Source organism: Rhipicephalus microplus, chromosome 8, assembly GCF_043290135.1.
Source record: "Rhipicephalus microplus isolate Deutch F79 chromosome 8, USDA_Rmic, whole genome shotgun sequence".
NCBI lineage: Eukaryota > Metazoa > Arthropoda > Arachnida > Ixodida > Ixodidae > Rhipicephalus > Rhipicephalus microplus.
In genome coordinates, this window is record NC_134707.1 from 79368930 (window position 1) to 79391754 (window position 22825).

The 22825-nt window shown below is 45.0% G+C and overlaps 43 non-coding genes across 43 annotated transcripts; all 43 read left to right on the plus strand.

Moving 5' to 3' along the window:
* Positions 1-509: 509 nt before the first annotated feature.
* On the plus strand, positions 510-601 carry TRNAI-UAU (transfer RNA isoleucine (anticodon UAU)). The gene is given in 2 exon segments: positions 510-547; positions 566-601. It is a non-coding gene; the product is annotated as a tRNA-Ile (tRNA).
* Positions 602-744: 143 nt separating this feature from the next.
* TRNAI-UAU (transfer RNA isoleucine (anticodon UAU)) lies at positions 745-836 on the plus strand. Its single transcript is given in 2 exon segments — positions 745-782; positions 801-836. It is a non-coding gene; the product is annotated as a tRNA-Ile (tRNA).
* Positions 837-1918: 1082 nt separating this feature from the next.
* Positions 1919-2010, plus strand: TRNAI-UAU (transfer RNA isoleucine (anticodon UAU)). Its single transcript is given in 2 exon segments — positions 1919-1956; positions 1975-2010. It is a non-coding gene; the product is annotated as a tRNA-Ile (tRNA).
* Positions 2011-2152: 142 nt separating this feature from the next.
* On the plus strand, positions 2153-2244 carry TRNAI-UAU (transfer RNA isoleucine (anticodon UAU)). Its single transcript is given in 2 exon segments — positions 2153-2190; positions 2209-2244. It is a non-coding gene; the product is annotated as a tRNA-Ile (tRNA).
* Positions 2245-2857: 613 nt separating this feature from the next.
* TRNAI-UAU (transfer RNA isoleucine (anticodon UAU)) lies at positions 2858-2949 on the plus strand. The gene is given in 2 exon segments: positions 2858-2895; positions 2914-2949. It is a non-coding gene; the product is annotated as a tRNA-Ile (tRNA).
* Positions 2950-3092: 143 nt separating this feature from the next.
* On the plus strand, positions 3093-3184 carry TRNAI-UAU (transfer RNA isoleucine (anticodon UAU)). Its single transcript is given in 2 exon segments — positions 3093-3130; positions 3149-3184. It is a non-coding gene; the product is annotated as a tRNA-Ile (tRNA).
* A 143-nt stretch (positions 3185-3327) lies between these two features.
* On the plus strand, positions 3328-3419 carry TRNAI-UAU (transfer RNA isoleucine (anticodon UAU)). The gene is given in 2 exon segments: positions 3328-3365; positions 3384-3419. It is a non-coding gene; the product is annotated as a tRNA-Ile (tRNA).
* A 1080-nt stretch (positions 3420-4499) lies between these two features.
* Positions 4500-4591, plus strand: TRNAI-UAU (transfer RNA isoleucine (anticodon UAU)). The gene is given in 2 exon segments: positions 4500-4537; positions 4556-4591. It is a non-coding gene; the product is annotated as a tRNA-Ile (tRNA).
* Positions 4592-4969: 378 nt separating this feature from the next.
* TRNAI-UAU (transfer RNA isoleucine (anticodon UAU)) lies at positions 4970-5061 on the plus strand. The gene is given in 2 exon segments: positions 4970-5007; positions 5026-5061. It is a non-coding gene; the product is annotated as a tRNA-Ile (tRNA).
* Positions 5062-6143: 1082 nt separating this feature from the next.
* TRNAV-UAC (transfer RNA valine (anticodon UAC)) lies at positions 6144-6235 on the plus strand. Its single transcript is given in 2 exon segments — positions 6144-6181; positions 6200-6235. It is a non-coding gene; the product is annotated as a tRNA-Val (tRNA).
* Positions 6236-6613: 378 nt separating this feature from the next.
* Positions 6614-6705, plus strand: TRNAI-UAU (transfer RNA isoleucine (anticodon UAU)). Its single transcript is given in 2 exon segments — positions 6614-6651; positions 6670-6705. It is a non-coding gene; the product is annotated as a tRNA-Ile (tRNA).
* Positions 6706-7552: 847 nt separating this feature from the next.
* On the plus strand, positions 7553-7644 carry TRNAI-UAU (transfer RNA isoleucine (anticodon UAU)). The gene is given in 2 exon segments: positions 7553-7590; positions 7609-7644. It is a non-coding gene; the product is annotated as a tRNA-Ile (tRNA).
* A 143-nt stretch (positions 7645-7787) lies between these two features.
* Positions 7788-7879, plus strand: TRNAI-UAU (transfer RNA isoleucine (anticodon UAU)). The gene is given in 2 exon segments: positions 7788-7825; positions 7844-7879. It is a non-coding gene; the product is annotated as a tRNA-Ile (tRNA).
* A 377-nt stretch (positions 7880-8256) lies between these two features.
* On the plus strand, positions 8257-8348 carry TRNAI-UAU (transfer RNA isoleucine (anticodon UAU)). Its single transcript is given in 2 exon segments — positions 8257-8294; positions 8313-8348. It is a non-coding gene; the product is annotated as a tRNA-Ile (tRNA).
* A 610-nt stretch (positions 8349-8958) lies between these two features.
* TRNAI-UAU (transfer RNA isoleucine (anticodon UAU)) lies at positions 8959-9050 on the plus strand. Its single transcript is given in 2 exon segments — positions 8959-8996; positions 9015-9050. It is a non-coding gene; the product is annotated as a tRNA-Ile (tRNA).
* Positions 9051-9193: 143 nt separating this feature from the next.
* On the plus strand, positions 9194-9285 carry TRNAI-UAU (transfer RNA isoleucine (anticodon UAU)). The gene is given in 2 exon segments: positions 9194-9231; positions 9250-9285. It is a non-coding gene; the product is annotated as a tRNA-Ile (tRNA).
* Positions 9286-9875: 590 nt separating this feature from the next.
* TRNAI-UAU (transfer RNA isoleucine (anticodon UAU)) lies at positions 9876-9967 on the plus strand. The gene is given in 2 exon segments: positions 9876-9913; positions 9932-9967. It is a non-coding gene; the product is annotated as a tRNA-Ile (tRNA).
* Positions 9968-11050: 1083 nt separating this feature from the next.
* On the plus strand, positions 11051-11142 carry TRNAI-UAU (transfer RNA isoleucine (anticodon UAU)). Its single transcript is given in 2 exon segments — positions 11051-11088; positions 11107-11142. It is a non-coding gene; the product is annotated as a tRNA-Ile (tRNA).
* Positions 11143-11285: 143 nt separating this feature from the next.
* Positions 11286-11377, plus strand: TRNAI-UAU (transfer RNA isoleucine (anticodon UAU)). The gene is given in 2 exon segments: positions 11286-11323; positions 11342-11377. It is a non-coding gene; the product is annotated as a tRNA-Ile (tRNA).
* A 143-nt stretch (positions 11378-11520) lies between these two features.
* Positions 11521-11612, plus strand: TRNAI-UAU (transfer RNA isoleucine (anticodon UAU)). The gene is given in 2 exon segments: positions 11521-11558; positions 11577-11612. It is a non-coding gene; the product is annotated as a tRNA-Ile (tRNA).
* Positions 11613-11990: 378 nt separating this feature from the next.
* Positions 11991-12082, plus strand: TRNAI-UAU (transfer RNA isoleucine (anticodon UAU)). The gene is given in 2 exon segments: positions 11991-12028; positions 12047-12082. It is a non-coding gene; the product is annotated as a tRNA-Ile (tRNA).
* Positions 12083-12225: 143 nt separating this feature from the next.
* Positions 12226-12317, plus strand: TRNAI-UAU (transfer RNA isoleucine (anticodon UAU)). The gene is given in 2 exon segments: positions 12226-12263; positions 12282-12317. It is a non-coding gene; the product is annotated as a tRNA-Ile (tRNA).
* A 143-nt stretch (positions 12318-12460) lies between these two features.
* TRNAI-UAU (transfer RNA isoleucine (anticodon UAU)) lies at positions 12461-12552 on the plus strand. The gene is given in 2 exon segments: positions 12461-12498; positions 12517-12552. It is a non-coding gene; the product is annotated as a tRNA-Ile (tRNA).
* Positions 12553-12930: 378 nt separating this feature from the next.
* TRNAI-UAU (transfer RNA isoleucine (anticodon UAU)) lies at positions 12931-13022 on the plus strand. Its single transcript is given in 2 exon segments — positions 12931-12968; positions 12987-13022. It is a non-coding gene; the product is annotated as a tRNA-Ile (tRNA).
* A 142-nt stretch (positions 13023-13164) lies between these two features.
* On the plus strand, positions 13165-13256 carry TRNAI-UAU (transfer RNA isoleucine (anticodon UAU)). Its single transcript is given in 2 exon segments — positions 13165-13202; positions 13221-13256. It is a non-coding gene; the product is annotated as a tRNA-Ile (tRNA).
* Positions 13257-13869: 613 nt separating this feature from the next.
* On the plus strand, positions 13870-13961 carry TRNAV-UAC (transfer RNA valine (anticodon UAC)). Its single transcript is given in 2 exon segments — positions 13870-13907; positions 13926-13961. It is a non-coding gene; the product is annotated as a tRNA-Val (tRNA).
* Positions 13962-14339: 378 nt separating this feature from the next.
* Positions 14340-14431, plus strand: TRNAI-UAU (transfer RNA isoleucine (anticodon UAU)). The gene is given in 2 exon segments: positions 14340-14377; positions 14396-14431. It is a non-coding gene; the product is annotated as a tRNA-Ile (tRNA).
* Positions 14432-15278: 847 nt separating this feature from the next.
* Positions 15279-15370, plus strand: TRNAI-UAU (transfer RNA isoleucine (anticodon UAU)). Its single transcript is given in 2 exon segments — positions 15279-15316; positions 15335-15370. It is a non-coding gene; the product is annotated as a tRNA-Ile (tRNA).
* A 143-nt stretch (positions 15371-15513) lies between these two features.
* TRNAI-UAU (transfer RNA isoleucine (anticodon UAU)) lies at positions 15514-15605 on the plus strand. Its single transcript is given in 2 exon segments — positions 15514-15551; positions 15570-15605. It is a non-coding gene; the product is annotated as a tRNA-Ile (tRNA).
* A 378-nt stretch (positions 15606-15983) lies between these two features.
* On the plus strand, positions 15984-16075 carry TRNAI-UAU (transfer RNA isoleucine (anticodon UAU)). The gene is given in 2 exon segments: positions 15984-16021; positions 16040-16075. It is a non-coding gene; the product is annotated as a tRNA-Ile (tRNA).
* A 143-nt stretch (positions 16076-16218) lies between these two features.
* On the plus strand, positions 16219-16310 carry TRNAI-UAU (transfer RNA isoleucine (anticodon UAU)). The gene is given in 2 exon segments: positions 16219-16256; positions 16275-16310. It is a non-coding gene; the product is annotated as a tRNA-Ile (tRNA).
* A 613-nt stretch (positions 16311-16923) lies between these two features.
* Positions 16924-17015, plus strand: TRNAI-UAU (transfer RNA isoleucine (anticodon UAU)). Its single transcript is given in 2 exon segments — positions 16924-16961; positions 16980-17015. It is a non-coding gene; the product is annotated as a tRNA-Ile (tRNA).
* Positions 17016-17393: 378 nt separating this feature from the next.
* On the plus strand, positions 17394-17485 carry TRNAI-UAU (transfer RNA isoleucine (anticodon UAU)). The gene is given in 2 exon segments: positions 17394-17431; positions 17450-17485. It is a non-coding gene; the product is annotated as a tRNA-Ile (tRNA).
* A 142-nt stretch (positions 17486-17627) lies between these two features.
* On the plus strand, positions 17628-17719 carry TRNAI-UAU (transfer RNA isoleucine (anticodon UAU)). Its single transcript is given in 2 exon segments — positions 17628-17665; positions 17684-17719. It is a non-coding gene; the product is annotated as a tRNA-Ile (tRNA).
* Positions 17720-18332: 613 nt separating this feature from the next.
* Positions 18333-18424, plus strand: TRNAV-UAC (transfer RNA valine (anticodon UAC)). Its single transcript is given in 2 exon segments — positions 18333-18370; positions 18389-18424. It is a non-coding gene; the product is annotated as a tRNA-Val (tRNA).
* A 378-nt stretch (positions 18425-18802) lies between these two features.
* On the plus strand, positions 18803-18894 carry TRNAI-UAU (transfer RNA isoleucine (anticodon UAU)). Its single transcript is given in 2 exon segments — positions 18803-18840; positions 18859-18894. It is a non-coding gene; the product is annotated as a tRNA-Ile (tRNA).
* Positions 18895-19741: 847 nt separating this feature from the next.
* On the plus strand, positions 19742-19833 carry TRNAI-UAU (transfer RNA isoleucine (anticodon UAU)). The gene is given in 2 exon segments: positions 19742-19779; positions 19798-19833. It is a non-coding gene; the product is annotated as a tRNA-Ile (tRNA).
* Positions 19834-19976: 143 nt separating this feature from the next.
* TRNAI-UAU (transfer RNA isoleucine (anticodon UAU)) lies at positions 19977-20068 on the plus strand. Its single transcript is given in 2 exon segments — positions 19977-20014; positions 20033-20068. It is a non-coding gene; the product is annotated as a tRNA-Ile (tRNA).
* A 143-nt stretch (positions 20069-20211) lies between these two features.
* Positions 20212-20303, plus strand: TRNAI-UAU (transfer RNA isoleucine (anticodon UAU)). The gene is given in 2 exon segments: positions 20212-20249; positions 20268-20303. It is a non-coding gene; the product is annotated as a tRNA-Ile (tRNA).
* A 377-nt stretch (positions 20304-20680) lies between these two features.
* Positions 20681-20772, plus strand: TRNAI-UAU (transfer RNA isoleucine (anticodon UAU)). Its single transcript is given in 2 exon segments — positions 20681-20718; positions 20737-20772. It is a non-coding gene; the product is annotated as a tRNA-Ile (tRNA).
* Positions 20773-21382: 610 nt separating this feature from the next.
* On the plus strand, positions 21383-21474 carry TRNAI-UAU (transfer RNA isoleucine (anticodon UAU)). Its single transcript is given in 2 exon segments — positions 21383-21420; positions 21439-21474. It is a non-coding gene; the product is annotated as a tRNA-Ile (tRNA).
* Positions 21475-22320: 846 nt separating this feature from the next.
* On the plus strand, positions 22321-22412 carry TRNAI-UAU (transfer RNA isoleucine (anticodon UAU)). The gene is given in 2 exon segments: positions 22321-22358; positions 22377-22412. It is a non-coding gene; the product is annotated as a tRNA-Ile (tRNA).
* A 143-nt stretch (positions 22413-22555) lies between these two features.
* Positions 22556-22647, plus strand: TRNAV-UAC (transfer RNA valine (anticodon UAC)). Its single transcript is given in 2 exon segments — positions 22556-22593; positions 22612-22647. It is a non-coding gene; the product is annotated as a tRNA-Val (tRNA).
* Positions 22648-22825: the final 178 nt, after the last annotated feature.

Genomic DNA, 22825 nt, shown 5'->3' on the forward strand with positions numbered 1-22825 from the left:
CTAATGTCTGTATAGCTATGAACAAGTTTTAAATAAAGAAAAGAAAACCAGTGGCGCAATGGGTTAGCGCATGGTAATTATACGAGAGCTTTCGTCAGCTATGCCGGCGTTGTGAGTTCGAGCCTCACCTGGGTAATGAATTTTTATTACTTTTCATGTTTAGTCATGAGGTTGTATACTCAATGCTGGCGACTCCCTGGCTCGAAAACATTTGTTAACTGGAGTGGTGTGTAGACAACAGTCCAAAAGGAAACACTCCTACGGGCAGTCGTATTCCCCAGTGGCGCAATTGGTTAGCGCACGGTACGTATACGACAGTTATCGTGAGCTATGTCGGGGTTGTGAGCTCGAGCATCACCTGGGGAATGAAGCTTTTATTAGTTTTCATAATTAGTCATGAGGTAAATTGTATACTCAATGCTGGCGACTTGCTGGCTCGAAAACATTTGTTTACTGAAGTTGTGTGTAGACAACAGTCCTAAAGGAAACACTCTTACGTGCAACCGTGTTTCCCAGAGGCGCAATTGGTTAGCGCACGGTACTTATACGACAGTTCTCGTGAGCAATGCCGGGGTTGTGAGTTCGAGCCTCACCTGGGAAATAAAATTTTTATTAGATTTCATATTTAGTCATGAGGTTAATTGTATACTCACTGCTGGCGACTGCCTGGCTCGAAAACATTTGCTTACAGGAGGTGTGTGTAGACAACAGTCCTAAAGGAAACACTCTTACGTGCAACCGTGTTCCCCAGTGGCGCAATTGGTTAGCGCACGGTACTTATACGACAGTTCTCGTGAGCTATGCCGGCGTTGTGAGTTCGAGCCTCACCTGGGGAATGAAATTTTTATTAGTTTTCATATTAAATCATGAGGTTAATTGTGTACTCAATGCTGGCGACAGCCTGGCCCGAAAACATTTGTTTACTGGAGTTGTGTGTAGACAACAGTCCTAAAGGAAACACTCTTACGTGCAACCGTGTTCCCCAGTGGCGCAATGGGTTAGCGCACGGTACTTATACGACAGTTCTCGTGAGCTATGCCGAGATTGTGAGTTTGAGCCTCACCTCGGGAATGAAATTCTTATTAGTTTCCATTATTAGTCATGAGGTTTATTGTATACTCACTGCTGGCGAGTGCCTTGCTCGAAAACATTTGCTTACTGGAGGTGTGTGTAGACAACAGTCCTAAAGGAAACACTCTTACGTGCAACCGTGTTCCCCAGTGGCGCAATTGGTTAGCGCACGGTACTTATACGACAGTTCTCGTCAGCTATGCCGGGGTTGTGAGTTCGAGACTCACGTGTGGAATGAAATTTTTATTAGTTTTCATATTTAGTCATGAGGTTAATTGTATACTCAATGCTGGCGACTGCCTGGCTCGAAAACATTTGTTTACTGGAGGTGTGTGTAGACAACAGTCCTAAAGGAAAGACTCCTACGTGCGACCGTGTTCCCTAGTTGCGCAATTGGTTAGGGCACGGTACTTATACGACAGTTCTCGTGAGCTATGCCGGGGTTGTGAGCTAGAGCCTCACCTGGGGAGTGAAATTTTTATTAGTTTTCATTATTAGTCATGAGGTTAATTGTATATTCAATGCTGGCGACTGCCTGGCTCGAAAACATTTGCTTACTGGAGGTGTGTGTAGACAACAGTCCTAAAGAAAACACTTTTACGTGCAACCGTTTTCCCCAGTGGCGCAGTTGGTTAGCGCACGGTACTTATACGACAGTTCTCGTGAGCTATGCCGGGGTTTTAAGTTCGACCCTCTCCTGGGGAATGAAATTTTTATTAGTTTTATATTTATACATGAGGTTAATTGTATACTCAATGCTGGCGACTGCCTGGCTCGAAAAAATTTGTTTAATGGAGTTTTGCGCAGACAACAGTCCTAAAGGAAAGACTCCTACGTGCGACCGTGTTCCTCAGTGGCGCAATTGGTTAGCGCACGGTACTTATACGACAGTTCTCGTCAGCTATGCCGGGGTTGTGAGTTCGAGACTCACCTGTGGAATGAAATTTTTATTAGTTTTCATATTTAGTCATGAGGTTAATTGTATACTCAATGCTGGCGACTGCCTGGCTCGAAAACATTTTTTACATGAGGTGTGTGTAGACAACAGTCCTAAAGGAAACACTCTTATGTGCAACCGTGTTCCCCAGTGGCGCAATTGGTTAGCGCACGGTACTTATACGACAGTTCTCGTGAGCTATGCCGGGGTTGTGAGTTCGAGCCTCATCTGGGGAATGAAATTTTTATTAGTTTTCATATTAAATCATGAGGTTAATTGTATACTCAATGCTGGCGACAGCTTGGCCCGAAAACATTTGTTTACTGAAGTTGTGTGTAGACAACAGTCCTAAAGGAAACACTCTTACGTGCAACCATGTTCCCCAGTGGCGCAATTTGTTAGCGCACGGTACTTATACGACAGTTCTCGTGAGCTATGCCGGGGTTGTGAGTTTGAGCCTCGCCTGGGGAGTGAAATTTTTATTAGTTTTCATATTTAGTCATGAGGTTAATTGTATACTGAATGCTGGCGACTGCCTGGCTCGAAAACATTTGTTTACTGGAGGAGTGTGTAGACAACAGTTGTAAAGGAAACACTCTTACGTGCAACCGTGTTCTCCAGTGGCGCTATTGGTTAGCGCACGGTACTTATACGACAGTTCTCGTGAGCTATGCCGGGGTTCTGAGTTCGAGCCTCACCTGGGGAATGAAATTTTTATTAGTTTTCATATTTAGTCATGAGGTTAGTTGTATACGCAATGCTGGCGACTGCCTGGCTCGAAAACATTTGTTTACTGGAGTTGTGTGTAGACAACAGTCGTAAAGGAAACACTCTAACGTGAAACCGTGTTCCCCAGTGGCGCAATTGGTTAGCGCACGGTACTTATACGACAGTTCTCGTGAGCTATGCCGGGGTTGTGAGTTCGAGCCTCACCTGGGGAATGAAATTTTTATTAGTTTTCATATTTAGTCATGAGGTTAATTGTATACTCAATGCTGGCGACTGCCTGGCTCGAAAACATTTGTTTACTGGAGGTGTGTGTAGACAACAGTCCTAAAGGAAACACTCTTACGTGCAACCGTGTTCCCCAGTGGCGCAATTGGTTAGCGCACGGTACTTATACGACAGTTCTCGTGAGCTATGCCGGGGTTGTGAGTTCGAGCCTCACCTGGGGAATGAAATTTTTATTTGTTTTCATTATTAGTCATGAGGGTAATTGTATACTCAATGCTGGCGACGGCCTGGCTCGAAAACATTTGTATACTGGAGGTGTGTGTAGACAACAGTCCTAAAGGAAACGCTCTTACGTGAAACCGTGTTCCCCAGTGGCGCAATTGGTTAGCGCACGGTACTTATACGACAGTTCTCGTGAGCTATGCCGGGGTTGTGAGTTCGAGCCTCACCTGGGGAATGAAATTTTTATTAGTTTTCATTATTAGTCATGAGGTTAATTGTATATTCAATGCTGGCGACTGCCTGGCTCGAAAACATTTGCTTACTGGAGGTGTGTGTAGACAACAGTCCTAAAGGAAACACTTTTACGTGCAACCGTTTTCCCCAGTGGCGCAGTTGGTTAGCGCACGGTACTTATACGACAGTTCTCGTGAGCTATGCCGGGGTTTGAAGTTCGACCCTCTCCTGGGGAATGAAATTTTTATTAGTTTTATATTTATACATGAGGTTAATTGTATACTCAATGCTGGCGAGTGCCTGGCTCGAAAAAATTCGTTTAATGGAGTTATGCGCAGACAACAGTCCTAAAGGAAAGACTCCTACGTGCGACCGTGTTCCTCAGTGGCGCAATTGGTTAGCGCACGGTACTTACACGACAGTTCTCGTGAGCTATGCTGAGGTTGTGAGTTCGAGACTCACCTGTGGAGTGAAATTTTTATTAGTTTTCATATTTATTCATGAGGTTATTTGTATACTCAATGCTACGACTGCCTAGCTCGAAAACATTTGTTTACTTGAGTTTTGCGCAGACAACAGTCCTAAAGGAAAGACTCCTACGTGTGACCGTGTTCCCCAGTGGCGCAATCGGTTAGCGCACTGTACCTTTACGAAAGTTCTCGTGAGCTATGCCAGAGGTGTGAGTTTGAGCCTTACCTGGGGAATGGAATTTTCATTAGTTTTCATAATTAGTCATGAGGTTAATTGTATACTCAATGCTGGCGACTGCCTAGCTCGAAAACATTTGTTTACTAGAGTTGTGTGTAGACAACAGTCCTAAAGAAAAGACTCCTACGTGCGACTGTGTTCCCCAGTGGCGCAATTGGTTAGCGCACGCTACTTATACGACAGTTCGCGTCAGCTATGCCGGGGTTGTGAGTTCGAGACTCACCTGTGGAATGAAATTTTTATTAGTTTTCATATTTAGTCATGAGGTTAATTGTATACTCAATGCTGGCGACTGCCTGGCTCGAAAACATTTTTTACAGGAGGTGTGTGTAGACAACAGTCCTAAAGGAAACACTCTTACGTGCAACCGTGTTCCCCAGTGGCGCAATTGGTTAGCGCACGGTACTTATACGACAGTTCTCGTGAGCTATGCCGGGGTTGTGAGTTCGAGCCTCATCTGGGGAATGAAATTTTTATTAGTTTTCATATTAAATCATGAGGTTAATTGTATACTCAATGCTGGCGACAGCCTGGCCCGAAAACATTTGTTTACTGAAGTTGTGTGTAGACAACAGTTGTAAAGGAAACACTCTTACGTGCAACCGTGTTCTCCAGTGGCACTATTGGTTAGCGCACGGTACTTATACGACAGTTCTCGTGAGCTATGCCGGGGTTCTGAGTTCGAGCCTCACCTGGGGAATGAAATTTTTATTAGTTTTCATATTTAGTCATGAGGTTAGTTGTATACGCAATGCTGGCGACTGCCTGGCTCGAAAACATTTGTTTACTGGAGGTGTGTGTAGACAACAGTCGTAAAGGAAACACTCTAACGTGAAACCGTGTTCCCCAGTGGCGCAATCGGTTAGCGCACGGTACTTATACGACAGTTCTCGTGAGCTATGCCGAGGTTGTGAGTTCGAGACTCACCTGTGGAGTGAAATTTTTATTAGTTTTCATATTTATTCATGAGGTTAATTGTATACTCAATGCTACGACTGCCTAGCTCGAAAACATTTGTTTACTTGAGTTTTGCGCGGACAACAGTCCTAAAGGAAAGACTCCTACGTGTGACCGTGTTCCCCAGTGGCGCAATCGGTTAGCGCACTGTACCTTTACGAAAGTTCTCGTGAGCTATGCCGGAGGCGTGAGTTTGAGCCTCACCTGGGGAATGGAGTTTTCATTAGTTTTCATAATTAGTCATGAGGTTAATTGTATACTCAATGCTGGCGACTGCCTGGCTCGGAAACATTTGTTTACTGGAGTTGTGTGGAGACAACAGTCGTAAAGGAAGCCCTCTTACGTGCAACCGTGTTCTCCAGTGGCGCAATTGGTTAGCGCACGGTACTTATACGACAGTTCTCGTGAGCTATGCGCGGGTTGAGAGTTCGAGCCTCACCTGGGGAATGAAATTTTTCTTAGTTTTTCTCTTTAGTCATGAGGTTAATAATATACTCAATGCTGGCGACTGCCTGGCTCGAAAACTTTTGTTTACTGGAGGTGTGTGTAGACAACAGTCCTAAAGGAAACACTCTTACGTGCAACCGCGTTCCCCAGTGGCGCAATTGGTTAGTGCACGGTACTTATACGACAGTTCTCGTGAGCTATCCCGGGGTTGTGAGTTCGAGCCTCCCCTGGGGAATGAAATTTTTATTAGTTTTCATATTTAGTCGTGAGGTTCATTGTATACTGAATGCTGGCGACTGCCTGGCTCGAAAACATTTGTTTACTGGAGGTGTGTGTAGACAACAGTCCTAAAGGAAACACTCTTACGTGAAACCGTGTTCTCCAGTGGCGCAATTTGTTAGCGCACGGTACTTATACGACAGTTCTCGTGAGCTATGCCGGGGTTGTGAGTCCGAGCGTCACCTGGGGAATGAAATTTTTATTAGTTTTCGTCAATAGTCATGAGGTTAATTGTATACTCAATGCTGGCGACTGCCTGGCTCGAAAAAATTTGTTTAATGGAGTTTTGCGCAGACAACAGTCCTAAACGAAAAACTCCTACGTGCGACCGTGTTCCCCAGTGGCGCAATTGGTTAGCGCACGGTACTTACACGACAGTTCTCGTGAGCTATGCCGGGGTTGTGAGTTTGAGCCTCGCCTGGGGAGTGAAATTTTTATTAGTTTTCATATTTAGTCATGAGGTTGATTGTATACTGAATGCTGGCGACTGCCTGGCTCGAAAACATTTGTTTACTGGAGGAGTGTGTAGACAACAGTTGTAAAGGAAACACTCTTACGTGCAACCGTGTTCTCCAGTGGCGCTATTGGTTAGCGCACGGTACTTATACGACAGTTCTCGTGAGCTATGCCGGGGTTCTGAGTTCGAGCCTCACCTGGGGAATGAAATTTTTATTAGTTTTCATATTTAGTCATGAGGTTAGTTGTATACGCAATGCTGGCGACTGCCTGGCTCGAAAACATTTGTTTACTGGAGGTGTGTGTAGACAACAGTCGTAAAGGAAACACTCTAACGTGAAACCGTGTTCCCCAGTGGCGCAATTGGTTAGCGCACGGTACTTATACGACAGTTCTCGTGAGCTATGCCGAGGTTGTGAGTTCGAGACTCACCTGTGGAGTGAAATTTTTATTAGTTTTCATATTTATTCATGAGGTTAATTGTATACTCAATGCTACGACTGCCTAGCTCGAAAACATTTGTTTACTTGAGTTTTGCGCGGACAACAGTCCTAAAGGAAAGACTCCTACGTGTGACCGTGTTCCCCAGTGGCGCAATCGGTTAGCGCACTGTACCTTTACGAAAGTTCTCGTGAGCTATGCCGGAGGCGTGAGTTTGAGCCTCACCTGGGGAATGGAGTTTTCATTAGTTTTCATAATTAGTCATGAGGTTAATTGTATACTCAATGCTGGCGACTGCCTGGCTCGGAAACATTTGTTTACTGGAGTTGTGTGGAGACAACAGTCGTAAAGGAAGCCCTCTTACGTGCAACCGTGTTCTCCAGTGGCGCAATTGGTTAGCGCACGGTACTTATACGACAGTTCTCGTGAGCTATGCGCGGGTTGAGAGTTCGAGCCTCACCTGGGGAATGAAATTTTTCTTAGTTTTTCTCTTTAGTCATGAGGTTAATAATATACTCAATGCTGGCGACTGCCTGGCTCGAAAACTTTTGTTTACTGGAGGTGTGTGTAGACAACAGTCCTAAAGGAAACACTCTTACGTGCAACCGCGTTCCCCAGTGGCGCAATTGGTTAGTGCACGGTACTTATACGACAGTTCTCGTGAGCTATCCCGGGGTTGTGAGTTCGAGCCTCCCCTGGGGAATGAAATTTTTATTAGTTTTCATATTTAGTCGTGAGGTTCATTGTATACTGAATGCTGGCGACTGCCTGGCTCGAAAACATTTGTTTACTGGAGGTGTGTGTAGACAACAGTCCTAAAGGAAACACTCTTACGTGAAACCGTGTTCCCCAGTGGCGCAATTGGTTAGCGCACGGTACTTATACGACAGTTCTCGTGAGCTATGCCGGGGTTGTGAGTTCGAGCCTCACCTGGCGAATGAAATTTTTATTAGTTTTCATTATTAGTCATGAGGTTAATTGTATACTCAATGCTGGCGACTGCCTGGCTCGAAAACATTTGCTTACTGGAGGTGTGTGTAGACAACAGTCCTAAAGGAAACACTTTTACGTGCAACCGTGTTCCCGAGTGGCGCAATTGGTTAGCGCACGGTACTTATACGACAGTTCTCGTGAGCTATGCCGGGGTTGTGAGTTCGAGCCTCACCTGGGGAATGAAATTTTTATTAGTTTTCATTATTAGTCATGAGGTTAATTGTATACTCAATGCTGGCGACTGCCTGGCTTGAAAACATTTGTTTACTGGACGTGTGTGTAGACAACAGTCCTAAAGGAAACACTCTTACGTGCAACCGTGTTCCCCAGTGGCGCAATTGGTTAGCGCACGGTACTTATACGACAGTTCTCGTGAGCTATGCCGGGGTTTTAAGTTCTAGTCTCACCTGGGGAATGAAATTTTTGTTAGTTTTATATTTATACATGAGGTTAATATTATACTCAATGCTGGCGACTGCCTAGCTCGAAAACATTTGTTTACTGGAGTTGTGTGTAGACAACAGTCCTAAAGAAAAGGCTCCTACGTGCGACCGTGTTCCCCAGTGGCGCAATTGGTTAGCGCACGGTACTTATACGACAGTTCTCGTCAACTATGCCGAGGTTGTGAGTTCGAGACTCACCTGTGGAATGAAATTTTTATTAGTTTTCATATTTAGTCATGAGGTTTAATGTATACTCGATGCTGGCGACTGCCTGGCTCGAAAAAATTTCTTTACTGAAGTTTTGCGCAGACAACAGTCCTAAAGGAAAGACTCCTACGTGCGACTGTGTTCCCCAGTGGCGCAATTGGTTAGCGCACTGTACTTACACGACAGTTCTCGGGAGCTATGCCGGGGTTGTGAGTTTAAGCCTTGCCTGGGGAGTGAAATTTTTATTAGTTTTCATATTTAGCCATGAGGTAATTGTATACTCAATGCTGGCGACTGCCTGGCCCGAAAACATTTCTTTACTGGAGTTGTGTGTAGACAACAGTCCTAAAGGAAACGCTTTTACGTGCAACCGTGTTCCCCAGTGGCGCAATTGGTTAGCGCTGAATTTATAGGACATTTCTTGTGAGCTATGCCGGGGTTGTGAGTTCGAGCCTCACCTGGGGAATGAAATTTTTATTATTTTTCATATTCAGTCATGAGGTTAATTGTATACTCAATGCTGGCAACTGCCTGGCTCGAAAACATTTGTTTACTGGAGTTGTGTGGAGACAACAGTCCTAAAGGAAACACTCTTACGTGAACCCGTGTTCCCCAGTGGCGCAATTGGTTAGCGCACGGTACTTATACGACAGTTCTCGTGAGCTATCCCGGGGTTGTGAGTTCGAGCCCCACCTGGGGAATGACATTTTTATTAGTTTTCATATTTAGTCATGAGGTTAATTGTATACTCAGTGCTGCCGACTGCCTAGCTCGAAAACATTTGTTTACTGGAGGAGTGTGTAGACAACAGTTGTAAAGGAAACACTCTTACGTGCAACCGTGTTCCCCAGTGGCGCTATTGGTTAGCGCATGGTACTTATACGACAGTTCTCGTGAGCTATGCCGGGGTTGTGAGTTCGAGCCTCACCTGGGGAATAAATTTTTATTAGTTTTCATATTTAGTCATGAGGTTAATTGTATACTCAATGCTGGCGACTGCCTGGCTCGAAAACATTTGTTTACTGCAGGTGTGTGTAGCCAACAGTCCTAAAGGAAACACTCTTACGTGCAATCATGTTCCACAGTGGCGCAATTGGTTAGCGCACGGTACTTATACGACAGTTCTCGTGAGCTATGCCGGGGTTGTGAGTTCGAGCATCACCTGGGGAGTGAAATTTTCATTAGTTTTCATATTTAGTCATGAGGTTAATTGTATACTCAATGCTGGCGACTGCCTGGCCTGAAAACATTTGTTTACTGGAGTTGTGTGTAGACAACAGTCCTAAAGGAAACACTTTTTCGTGCAACCGTGTTCCCCAGTGGCGCAATTGGTTAGCGCTGAATTTATAGTACAGTTCTCGTGAGCTATGCCGGGGTGGGGAATGAAATTTTCATTAGTTTTCATATTTAGTCATGAGGTTAATTGTATACTCAATGCTGGCGACTGCCTGGCTCGAAAACATTTGTTTACTAGAGTTGTGTGGAGACAACAGTCCTAAAGGAAACACTCTTACGTGCAACCGTGTTCCCTAGTGGCGCAATTGGTTACCGCACGGTACTTATACGACAGTTGTCGTGAGCTATGCCGGGGTTGTGAGTTCGAGCCTCACCTGGGGAATAAAATTTTTATTAGTTTTCATATTTAGACATGAGGTTAATTGTATACTCAATGCTGGCGACTGCCTGGCTCTAAAACATTTGTTTACTGGAGTTGTGCTTAGACAACAGTCCTAAAGGAAAGACTTCTACGAGCGACCGTGTTCTCCAGTGGCGCAATTAGTTAGCACAGGGTACTTATACGACAGTTCTCGTGAGCTATGCCAGGGTTGTGAGTTCGAGCTTCACCTATGGAATCAAATTTTTCTTAGATTTCATATTTAGTCATGAGTTTAATTGTATACTAAATGCTGACGACTGCCTGGCTCGAAAACATTTGTTTACTGGAGGAGTGTGTAGACAACAGTTGTAAAGGAAACACTCTTACGTGCAACCGTGTTCTCCAGTGGCGCTATTGGTTAGCGCACGGTACTTATACGACAGTTCTCGTGAGCTATGCCGGGGTTTTGAGTTCGAGCCTCACCTGGGGAATGAAATTTTTATTAGTTTTCATATTTAGTCATGCGGTTAATTGCATACTCAATGCTGGTGACTGCCTGGTTCGAAAACATTTGTTTACTGGAGTTGTGTGTAGACAACAGTCTTAAAGGAAAGACTCCTACGTGTGACCGTGTTCCCCAGTGGCGCAATCGGTTAGCGCACGGTACCTTTACGAAAGTTCTCGTGAGCTATGCCGGAGTTGTGAGTTTGAGCCTCACCTGGGGAATGGAATTTTCATTAGTTTTCATATTTAACCTTGAGGTTAATTGTATACTCAATGCTGGCGACTGCCTGGCTCGGAAACATTTGTTTACTGGAGTTGTGTGGAGACAACAGTAGAAAAGGAAACCCTCTTACGTGCAACCGTGTTCCCCAGTGGCGCAATTGTTTAGCGCACGGTACTTATACGACAGTTCTCGTGAGCTATGCGCGGGTTGAGAGTTCGAGCCACACCTGGGGAATGAAATTTTTATTAGTTTTTCTCTTTAGTCATGAGGTTAATTGTATACTCAATGCTGGCGACTGCCTGGCTCGAAAACATTTGTTTACTGGAGGTGTGTGTAGACAACAGTCCTAAAGGAAACACTCTTACGTGCAACCGCGTTCCCCAGTGGCGCAATCGGTTAGTGCACGGTACTTATACGACAGTTCTCGTGAGCTATCCCGGGGTTGTGAGTTCGAGCCTCACCTGGGGAATGAAATTTTTATTAGTTTTCATATTTAGTCATGAGGTTAATTGTATACGAAATGCTGGCGACTGCCTGGCTCGAAAACATTTGTTTACTGGAGGTTTGTGTAGACAACAGTCGTAAAGGAAACACTCTAACGTGAAACCGTGTTCCCCAGTGGCGCAATTGGGTAGCGCACGGTACTTATACGACAGTTCTCGTGAGCTATGCCGGGGTTGTGAGTTCGACCCTCACCTGGGGAATGAAATTTTTATTAGTTTTCATATTTAGTCGTGAGGTTCATTGTATACTGAATGCTGGCGACTGCCTGGCTCGAAAACATTTGTTTACTGGAGGTGTGTGTAGACAACAGTCCTAAAGGAAACACTCTTACGTGAAACCGTGTTCCCCAGTGGCGCAATTGGTTAGCGCACGGTACTTATACGACAGTTCTCGTGAGCTATGCCGGGGTTGTGAGTTCGAGCCTCACCTGGGGATTGAAATTTTTATTAGTTTTCATTATTAGTCATGAGGTTAATTGTATACTCAATGCTGGCGACTGCCTGGCTCGAAAACATTTGCTTACTGGAGGTGTGTGCAGACAACAGTCCTAAAGGAAACACTTTTACGTGCAACCGTGTTCCCGAAAGGCGCAATTGGTTAGGGCACGGTACTTATACGACAGTTTTCGTGAGCTATGCCGGGGTTGTGAGTTCGAGCCTCACCTGGGTAATGAAATTTTTATTAGTTTTCATTATTAGTCATGAGGTCAATTGTATACTCAATGCTGGCGACTGCCTGGCTCGAAAACATTTGTTTACTGGAGGTGTGTGTAGACAACAGTCCTGAAGGAAACACTCTTACGTGCAACCGCGTTCCCCAGTGGCGCAATTGGTTAGTGCACGGTACTTATACGACAGTTCTCGTGAGCTATCCCGGGGTTGTGAGTTCGAGCCTCACCTGGGGAATGAAATTTTTATTAGTTTTCATATTTAGTCATGAAGTTAATTGTATACGAAATGCTGGCGACTGCCTGGCTCGAAAACATTTGTTTACTGGAGGTTTGTGTAGACAACAGTCGTAAAGGAAACACTCTAACGTGAAACCGTGTTCCCCAGTGGCGCAATTGGGTAGCGCACGGTACTTATACGACAGTTCTCGTGAGCTGTGCCGGGGTTGTGAGTTCGAGCCTCACCTGGGGAATGAAATTTTCATTAGTTTTCATATTTAGTCGTGAGGTTCATTGTATACTGAATGCTGGCGACTGCCTGGCTCGAAAACATTTCTTTACTGGAGGTGTGTGTAGACAACAGTCCTAAAGGAAACACTCTTACGTGAAACCGTGTTCCCCAGTGGCGCAATTGGTTAGCGCACGGTACTTATACGACAGTTCTCGTGAGCTATGCCGGGGTTATGAGTTCGAACCTCACCTGGGGATTGAAATTTTTATTAGTTTTCATTATTAGTCATGAGGTTAATTGCATACTTAATGCTGGCGACTGCCTGGCTCGAAAACATTTGCTTACTGGAGGTGTGTGCAGACAACAGTCCTAAAGGAAACACTTTTACGTGCAACCGTGTTCCCGAGTGGCGCAATTGGTTAGGGCACGGTACTTATACGACAGTTCTCGTGAGCTATGCCGGGGTTGTGAGTTCGAGCCTCACCTGGGGAATGAAATTTTTATTAGTTTTCATTATTAGTCATGAGGTTAATTGTATATTCAATGCTGGCGACTGCCTGGCTCGAAAACATTTGCTTACTGGAGGTGTGTGTAGACAACAGTCCTAAAGGAAACGCTCTTACGTGAAACCCTGTTCCCCAGTGGCGCAATTGGTTAGCGCACGGTACTTATACGACAGTTCTCGTGAGCTATGCCGGGGTTGTGAGTTCGAGCCTCACCTGGGGAATCAAATTTTTATTAGTTTTCATTATTAGTCATGAGGTTAATTGTATACTCAATGCTGGCGACTGCCTGGCTCGAAAACATTTTTTACAGGAGGTGTGTGTAGACAACAGTCCTAAAGGAAACACTCTTACGTGCAACCGTGTTCCCCAGTGGCGCAATTGGTTAGCGCACGGTACTTATACGACAGTTCTCGTGAGCTATGCCGGGGTTGTGAGTTCGAGCCTCATCTGGGGAATGAAATTTTTATTAGTTTTCATATTAATTTATGAGGTTAATTGTATACTCAATGCTGGCGACAGCCTGGCCCGAAAACATTTGTTTACTGAAGTTGTGTGTAGACAACAGTCCTAAAGAAAACACTTTTACGTGCAACCGTTTTCCCCAGTGGCGCAGTTGGTTAGCGCACGGTACTTATACGACAGTTCTCGTGAGCTATGCCGGGGTTGTGAGTCCGAGCGTCACCTGGGGAATGAAATTTTTATTAGTTTTCGTCATTAGTCATGAGGTTAATTGTATACTCAATGCTGGCGACTGCCTAGCACGAAAACATTTGTTTACTGGAGTTGTGTGTAGGCAACAGTCCTAAAGAAAAGACTCCTACGTGCGACCGTGTTCCCCAGTGGCGCAATTGGTTAGCGCATGGTACTTATACGACAGTTCTCGTCAGCTATGCCAGGGTTGTGAGTTCGAGACTCACCTGTTGAATGAAATTTTTATTAGTTTTCATATTTAGTCATGAGGTTAATTGTATACTCAATGCTGGCGACTGCCTGGCTCGAAAAAATTTGTTTAATGGAGTTTTGCGCAAACAACAGTCCTAAAGGAAAAACTCCTACGTGCGACCGTGTTCCCCAGTGGCGCAATTGGTTAGCGCACGGTACTTACACGAAAGTTCTCGTGAGCTATGCCGGGGTTGTGAGTTTGAGCCTCGCCTGGGGAGTGAAATTTTTATTAGTTTTCATATTTAGTCATGAGGTTAATTGTATACTGAATGCTGGCGACTGCCTGGCTCGAAAACATTTGTTTACTTGAGGAGTGTGTAGACAACAGTTGTAAAGGAAACACTCTTACGTGCAACCGTGTTCTCCAGTGGCGCTATTGGTTAGCGCACGGTACTTATACGACAGTTCTCGTGAGCTATGCCGGGGCTCTGAGTTCGAGCCTCACCTGAGGAATGAAATTTTTATTAGTTTTCATATTTAGTCATGAGGTTAGTTGTATACGCAATGCTGGCGACTGCCTGGCTCGAAAACATTTGTTTACTGGAGGTGTGTGTAGACAACAGTCGTAAAGGAAACACTCTAACGTGAAACCGTGTTCCCCAGTGGCGCAATTGGTTAGCGCACGGTACTTATACGACAGTTCTCGTGAGCTATGCCGAGGTTGTGAGTTCGAGACTCACCTGTGGAGTGAAATTTTTATTAGTTTTCATATTTATTCATGAGGTTAATTGTATACTCAATGCTACGACTGCCTAGCTCGAAAACATTTGTTTACTTGAGTTTTGCGCGGACAACAGTCCTAAAGGAAAGACTCCTACGTGTGACCGTGTTCCCCAGTGGCGCAATCGGTTAGCGCACTGTACCTTTACGCAAGTTCTCGTGAGCTATGCCGGAGGCGTGAGTTTGAGCCTCACCTGGGGAATGGAATTTTCATTAGTTTTCATAATTAGTCTTGAGGTTAATTGTATACTCAATGCTGGCGACTGCCTGGCTCGGAAACATTTGTTTACTGGAGTTGTGTGGAGACAACAGTCGTAAAGGAAGCCCTCTTACGTGCAACCGTGTTCCCCAGTGGCGCAATTGGTTAGCGCACGGTACTTATACGACAGTTCTCGTGAGCTATGCGCGGGTTGAGAGTTCGAGCCTCACCTGGGGAATGAAATTTTTATTAGTTTTTCTCTTTAGTCATGAGGTTAATTGTATACTCAATGCTGGCGACTGCCTGGCTCGAAAACTTTTGTTTACTGGAGGTGTGTGTAGACAACAGTCCTAAAGGAAACACTCTTACGTGCAACCGCGTTCCCCAGTGGCGCAATTGGTTAGTGCACGGTACTTATACGACAGTTCTCGTGAGCTATCCCGGGGTTGTGAGTTCGAGCCTCCCCTGGGGAATGAAATTTTTATTAGTTTTCATATTTATTCATGAGGTTAATTGTATACGCAATGCTGGCGACTGCCTGGCTCGAAAACATTTGTTTACTGGAGGTTTGTGTAGATAACAGTCGTAAAGGAAACACTCTAACGTGAAACCGTGTTCCCCAGTGGCGCAATTGGGTAGCGCACGGTACTTATACGACAGTTCTCATGAGCTATGCCGGGGTTGTGAGTTCGAGCCTCACCTGGGGAATGAAATTTTTATTAGTTTTCATATTTAGTCGTGAGGTTCATTGTATACTGAATGCTGGCGACTGCCTGGCTCGAAAACATTTGTTTACTGGAGGTGTGTGTAGACAACAGTCCTAAAGGAAACACTCTTACGTGAAACCGTGTTCCCCAGTGGCGCAATTGGTTAGCGCATGGTACTTATACGACAGTTCTCGTGAGCTATGCCGGGGTTGTGAGTTCGAGCCTCACCTGGCGAATGAAATTTTTATTAGTTTTCATTATTAGTCATGAGGTTAATTGTATACTCAATGCTGGCGACTGCCTGGCTCGAAAACATTTGCTTACTGGAGGTGTGTGTAGACAACAGTCCTAAAGGAAACACTTTTACGTGCAACCGTGTTCCCGAGTGGCGCAATTGGTTAGCGCACGGTACTTATACGACAGTTCTCGTGAGCTATGCCGGGGTTGTGAGTTGGAGCCTCACCTGGGGAATGAAATTTTTATTAGTTTTCATTATAATTCATGAGGTTAATTGTATGCTCAATGCTGGCGACTGCCTGGCTTGAAAACATTTGTTTACTGGAGGTTTGTGTAGACAACAGTCGTAAAGGAAACACTCTAACGTGAAACCGTGTTCCCCAGTGGCGCAATTGGGTAGCGCACGGTACTTATACGACAGTTCTCGTGAGCTATGCCGGGGTTGTGAGTTCGAGCCTCACCTGGGGAATGAAATTTTTATTAGTTTTCATATTTAGTCGTGAGGTTCATTGTATACTGAATGCTGGCGACTGCCTGGCTCGAAAACATTTGTTTACTGGAGGTGTGTGTAGACAACAGTCCTAAAGGAAACACTCTTACGTGAAACCGTGTTCCCCAGTGGCGCAATTGGTTAGCGCACGGTACTTATACGACAGTTCTCGTGAGCTATGCCGGGGTTGTGAGTTCGAGCCTCACCTGGGGATTGAAATTTTTATTAGTTTTCATTATTAGTCATGAGGTTAATTGTATACTCAATGCTGGCGACTGCCTGGCTCGAAAACATTTGCTTACTGGAGGTGTGTGCAGACAACAGTCCTAAAGGAAACACTTTTACGTGCAACCGTGTTCCCGAAAGGCGCAATTGGTTAGGGCACGGTACTTATACGACAGTTTTCGTGAGCTATGCCGGGGTTGTGAGTTCGAGCCTCACCTGGGTAATGAAATTTTTATTAGTTTTCATTATTAGTCATGAGGTCAATTGTATACTCAATGCTGGCGACTGCCTGGCTCGAAAACATTTGTTTACTGGAGGTGTGTGTAGACAACAGTCCTGAAGGAAACACTCTTACGTGCAACCGCGTTCACCAGTGGCGCAATTGGTTAGTGCACGGTACTTATACGACAGTTCTCGTGAGCTATCCCGGGGTTGTGAGTTCGAGCCTCACCTGGGGAATGAAATTTTTATTAGTTTTCATATTTAGTCATGAAGTTAATTGTATACGAAATGCTGGCGACTGCCTGGCTCGAAAACATTTGTTTACTGGAGGTTTGTGTAGACAACAGTCGTAAAGGAAACACTCTAACGTGAAACCGTGTTCCCCAGTGGCGCAATTGGTTAGCGCACGGTACTTATACGACAGTTCTCGTGAGCTATGCCGGGGTTATGAGTTCGAACCTCACCTGGGGATTGAAATTTTTATTAGTTTTCATTATTAGTCATGAGGTTAATTGCATACTTAATGCTGGCGACTGCCTGGCTCGAAAACATTTGCTTACTGGAGGTGTGTGCAGACAACAGTCCTAAAGGAAACACTTTTACGTGCAACCGTGTTCCCGAGTGGCGCAATTGGTTAGGGCACGGTACTTATACGACAGTTCTCGTGAGCTATGCCGGGGTTGTGAGTTCGAGCCTCACCTGGGGAATGAAATTTTTATTAGTTTTCATTATTAGTCATAAGGTTAATTGTATATTCAATGCTGGCGACTGCCTGGCTCGAAAACATTTGCTTACTGGAGGTGTGTGTAGACAACAGTCCTAAAGGAAACGCTCTTACGTGAAACCGTGTTCCCCAGTGGCGCAATTGGTTAGCGCACGGTACTTATACGACAGTTCTCGTGAGCTATGCCGGGGTTGTGAGTTCGAGCCTCACCTGGGGAATGAAATTTTTATTAGTTTTCATTATTAGTCATGAGGTTAATTGTATACTCAATGCTGGCGACTGCCTGGCTCGAAAACATTTTTTACAGGAGGTGTGTGTAGACAACAGTCCTAAAGGAAACACTCTTACGTGCAACCGTGTTCCCCAGTGGCGCAATTGGTTAGCGCACGGTACTTATACGACAGTTCTCGTGAGCTATGCCGGGGTTGTGAGTTCGAGCCTCATCTGGGGAATGAAATTTTTATTAGTTTTCATATTAATTTATGAGGTTAATTGTATACTCAATGCTGGCGACAGCCTGGCCCGAAAACATTTGTTTACTGAAGTTGTGTGTAGACAACAGTCCTAAAGGAAACACTCTTACGTGCAACCATGTTCCCCAGTGGCGCAATTTGTTTGCGCACGGTACTTATACGACAGTTCTCGTGAGCTATGCCGGGGTTGTGAGTCCGAGCGTCACCTGGGGAATGAAATTTTTATTAGTTTTCGTCATTAGTCATGAGGTTAATTGTATACTCAATGCTGGCGACTGCCTAGCTCGAAAACATTTGTTTACTGGAGTTGTGTGTAGGCAACAGTCCTAAAGAAAAGACTCCTACGTGCGACCGTGTTCCCCAGTGGCGCAATTGGTTAGCGCATGGTACTTATACGACAGTTCTCGTCAGCTATGCCAGGGTTGTGAGTTCGAGACTCACCTGTTGAATGAAATTTTTATTAGTTTTCATATTTAGTCATGAGGTTAATTGTATACTCAATGCTGGCGACTGCCTGGCTCGAAAAAATTTGTTTAATGGAGTTTTGCGCAGACAACAGTCCTAAAGGAAAAACTCCTACGTGCGACCGTGTTCCCCAGTGGCGCAATTGGTTAGCGCACGGTACTTACACGACAGTTCTCGTGAGCTATGCCGGGGTTGTGAGTTTGAGCCTCGCCTGGGGAGTGAAATTTTTATTAGTTTTCATATTTAGTCATGAGGTTAATTGTATACTGAATGCTGGCGACTGCCTGGCTCGAAAACATTTGTTTACTTGAGGAGTGTGTAGACAACAGTTGTAAAGGAAACACTCTTACGTGCAACCGTGTTCTCCAGTGGCGCTATTGGTTAGCGCACGGTACTTATACGACAGTTCTCGTGAGCTATGCCGGGGCTCTGAGTTCGAGCCTCACCTGAGGAATGAAATTTTTATTAGTTTTCATATTTAGTCATGAGGTTAGTTGTATACGCAATGCTGGCGACTGCCTGGCTCGAAAACATTTGTTTACTGGAGGTGTGTGTAGACAACAGTCGTAAAGGAAACACTCTAACGTGAAACCGTGTTCCCCAGTGGCGCAATTGGTTAGCGCACGGTACTTATACGACAGTTCTCGTGAGCTATGCCGAGGTTGTGAGTTCGAGACTCACCTGTGGAGTGAAATTTTTATTAGTTTTCATATTTATTCATGAGGTTAATTGTATACTCAATGCTACGACTGCCTAGCTCGAAAACATTTGTTTACTTGAGTTTTGCGCGGACAACAGTCCTAAAGGAAAGACTCCTACGTGTGACCGTGTTCCCCAGTGGCGCAATCGGTTAGCGCACTGTACCTTTACGCAAGTTCTCGTGAGCTATGCCGGAGGCGTGAGTTTGAGCCTCACCTGGGGAATGGAATTTTCATTAGTTTTCATAATTAGTCTTGAGGTTAATTGTATACTCAATGCTGGCGACTGCCTGGCTCGGAAACATTTGTTTACTGGAGTTGTGTGGAGACAACAGTCGTAAAGGAAGCCCTCTTACGTGCAACCGTGTTCCCCAGTGGCGCAATTGGTTAGCGCACGGTACTTATACGACAGTTCTCGTGAGCTATGCGCGGGTTGAGAGTTCGAGCCTCACCTGGGGAATGAAATTTTTATTAGTTTTTCTCTTTAGTCATGAGGTTAATTGTATACTCAATGCTGGCGACTGCCTGGCTCGAAAACTTTTGTTTACTGGAGGTGTGTGTAGACAACAGTCCTAAAGGAAACACTCTTACGTGCAACCGCGTTCCCCAGTGGCGCAATTGGTTAGTGCACGGTACTTATACGACAGTTCTCGTGAGCTATCCCGGGGTTGTGAGTTCGAGCCTCCCCTGGGGAATGAAATTTTTATTAGTTTTCATATTTATTCATGAGGTTAATTGTATACGCAATGCTGGCGACTGCCTGGCTCGAAAACATTTGTTTACTGGAGGTTTGTGTAGATAACAGTCGTAAAGGAAACACTCTAACGTGAAACCGTGTTCCCCAGTGGCGCAATTGGGTAGCGCACGGTACTTATACGACAGTTCTCATGAGCTATGCCGGGGTTGTGAGTTCGAGCCTCACCTGGGGAATGAAATTTTTATTAGTTTTCATATTTAGTCGTGAGGTTCATTGTATACTGAATGCTGGCGACTGCCTGGCTCGAAAACATTTGTTTACTGGAGGTGTGTGTAGACAACAGTCCTAAAGGAAACACTCTTACGTGAAACCGTGTTCCCCAGTGGCGCAATTGGTTAGCGCATGGTACTTATACGACAGTTCTCGTGAGCTATGCCGTGGTTGTGAGTTCGAGCCTCACCTGGCGAATGAAATTTTTATTAGTTTTCATTATTAGTCATGAGGTTAATTGTATACTCAATGCTGGCGACTGCCTGGCTCGAAAACATTTGCTTACTGGAGGTGTGTGTAGACAACAGTCCTAAAGGAAACACTTTTACGTGCAACCGTGTTCCCGAGTGGCGCAATTGGTTAGCGCACGGTACTTATACGACAGTTCTCGTGAGCTATGCCGGGGTTGTGAGTTCGAGCCTCACCTGGGGAATGAAATTTTTATTAGTTTTCATTATTAGTCATGAGGTTAATTGTATGCTCAATGCTGGCGACTGCCTGGCTTGAAAACATTTGTTTACTGGACGTGTGTGTAGACAACAGTCCTAAAGGAAACACTCTTACGTGCAACCGTGTTCCCCAGTGGCGCAATTGGTTAGCGCACGGTACTTATACGACAGTTCTCGTGAGCTATGCCGGGGTTTTAAGTTCTAGTCTCACCTGGGGAATGAAATTTTTGTTAGTTTTATATTTATACATGAGGTTAATATTATACTCAATGCTGGCGACTGCCTAGCTCGAAAACATTTGTTTACTGGAGTTGTGTGTAGACAACAGTCCTAAAGAAAAGGCTCCTACGTGCGACCGTGTTCCCCAGTGGCGCAATAGGTTAGCGCACGGTACTTATACGACAGTTCTCGTCAGCTATGCCGAGGTTGTGAGTTCGAGACTCACCTGTGGAATGAAATTTTTATTAGTTTTCATATTTAGTCATGAGGTTTAATGTATACTCGATGCTGGCGACTGCCTGGCTCGAAAAAATTTCTTTACTGAAGTTTTGCGCAGACAACAGTCCTAAAGGAAAGACTCCTACGTGCGACTGTGTTCCCCAGTGGCGCAATTGGTTAGCGCACTGTACTTACACGACAGTTCTCGGGAGCTATGCCGGGGTTGTGAGTTTAAGCCTTGCCTGGGGAGTGAAATTTTTATTAGTTTTCATATTTAGCCATGAGGTAATTGTATACTCAATGCTGGCGACTGCCTGGCCCGAAAACATTTCTTTACTGGAGTTGTGTGTAGACAACAGTCCTAAAGGAAACACTTTTACGTGCAACCGTGTTCCCCAGTGGCGCAATTGGTTAGCGCTGAATTTATAGGACATTTCTTGTGAGCTATGCCGGGGTTGTGAGTTCGAGCCTCACCTGGGGAATGAAATTTTCATTATTTTTCATATTCAGTCATGAGGTTAATTGTATACTCAATGCTGGCAACTGCCTGGCTCGAAAACATTTGTTTACTGGAGTTGTGTGGAGACAACAGTCCTAAAGGAAACACTCTTACGTGCAACCGTGTTCCCCAGTGGCGCAATTGGTTAGCGCACGGTACTTATACGACAGTTCTCGTGAGCTATCCCGGGGTTGTGAGTTCGAGCCCCACCTGGGGAATGACATTTTTATTAGTTTTCATATTTAGTCATGAGGTTAATTGTATACTCAATGCTGGCGACTGCCTGGCTCGAAAACATTTGTTTACTGCAGGTGTGTGTAGACAACAGTCCTAAACGAAACACTCTTACGTGCAACCATGTTCCACAGTGGCGCAATTGGTTAGTGCACGGTACTTATACGACAGTTCTCGTGAGCTATGCCGGGGTTGTGAGTTCGAGCATCACCTGGGGAGTGAAATTTTCATTAGTTTTCATATTTAGCCATGAGGTATTTGTATACTCAATGCTGGCGACTGCCTGGCTCGAAAACATTTGTTTACTGGAGTTGTGTGTAGACAACAGTCCTAAAGGAAACACTTTTTCGTGCAACCGTGTTCCCGAGTGGCGCAATTGGTTAGGGCACGGTACTTATACGACAGTTCTCGTGAGCTATGCCGGGGTTGTGAGTTCGAGCCTCACCTGGGGAATGAAATTTTTATTAGTTTTCATTATTGGTCATGAGGTTAATTGTATACTCAATGCTGGCGACTGCCTGGCTTGAAAACATTTGTTTACTGGAGGTGTGTGTAGACAACAGTCCTAAAGGAAACACTCTTGCGTGCAACCGTGTTCCCCAGTGGCGCAATTGGTTAGCGCACGGTACTTATACGACAGTTCTCGTGAGCTATACCGGGGTTTTAAGTTCGAGCCTCACCTGGGGAATGAAATTTTTATTAGTTTTATATTTATACGTGAGGTTAATTGTATACTCAATGCTGGCGACTGCCTAGCTCGAAAACATTTGTTTACTGGAGTTGTGTGTAGACAACAGTCCTAAAGAAAAGACTCCTATGTGCGACCGTGTTCCCCAGTGGCGCAATTGGTTAGCGCACGGTACTTATACGACAGTTCTCGTCAGCCTTGCCGAGGTTGTGAGTTCGAGACTCACCTGTGGAATGAAATTTTTATTAGTTTTCATATTTAGTCATGAGGTTAAATGTATACTCGATGCTGGCGACTGCCTGGCTCGAAAAAATTTGTTTACTGGAGTTTTGCGCCGACAACAGTCCTAAAGGAAAGACTCCTACGTGCGACCGTGTTCCCCAGTGGCGCAATTGGTTAGCGCACGGTACTTACACGACAGTTCTCGGGAGCTATGCCGGGGTTGTGAGTTTGAGCCTCGCCTGGGGAGTGAAATTTTTATTAGTTTTCATATTTAGCCATGAGGTAATTGTATACTCAATGCTGGCGACTGCCTGGCCCGAAAACATTTCTTTACTGGAGTTTTGTGTAGACAACAGTCCTAAAGGAAACACTTTTACGTGCAACCGTGTTCCCCAGTGGCGCAATTGGTTAGCGCTGAATTTATA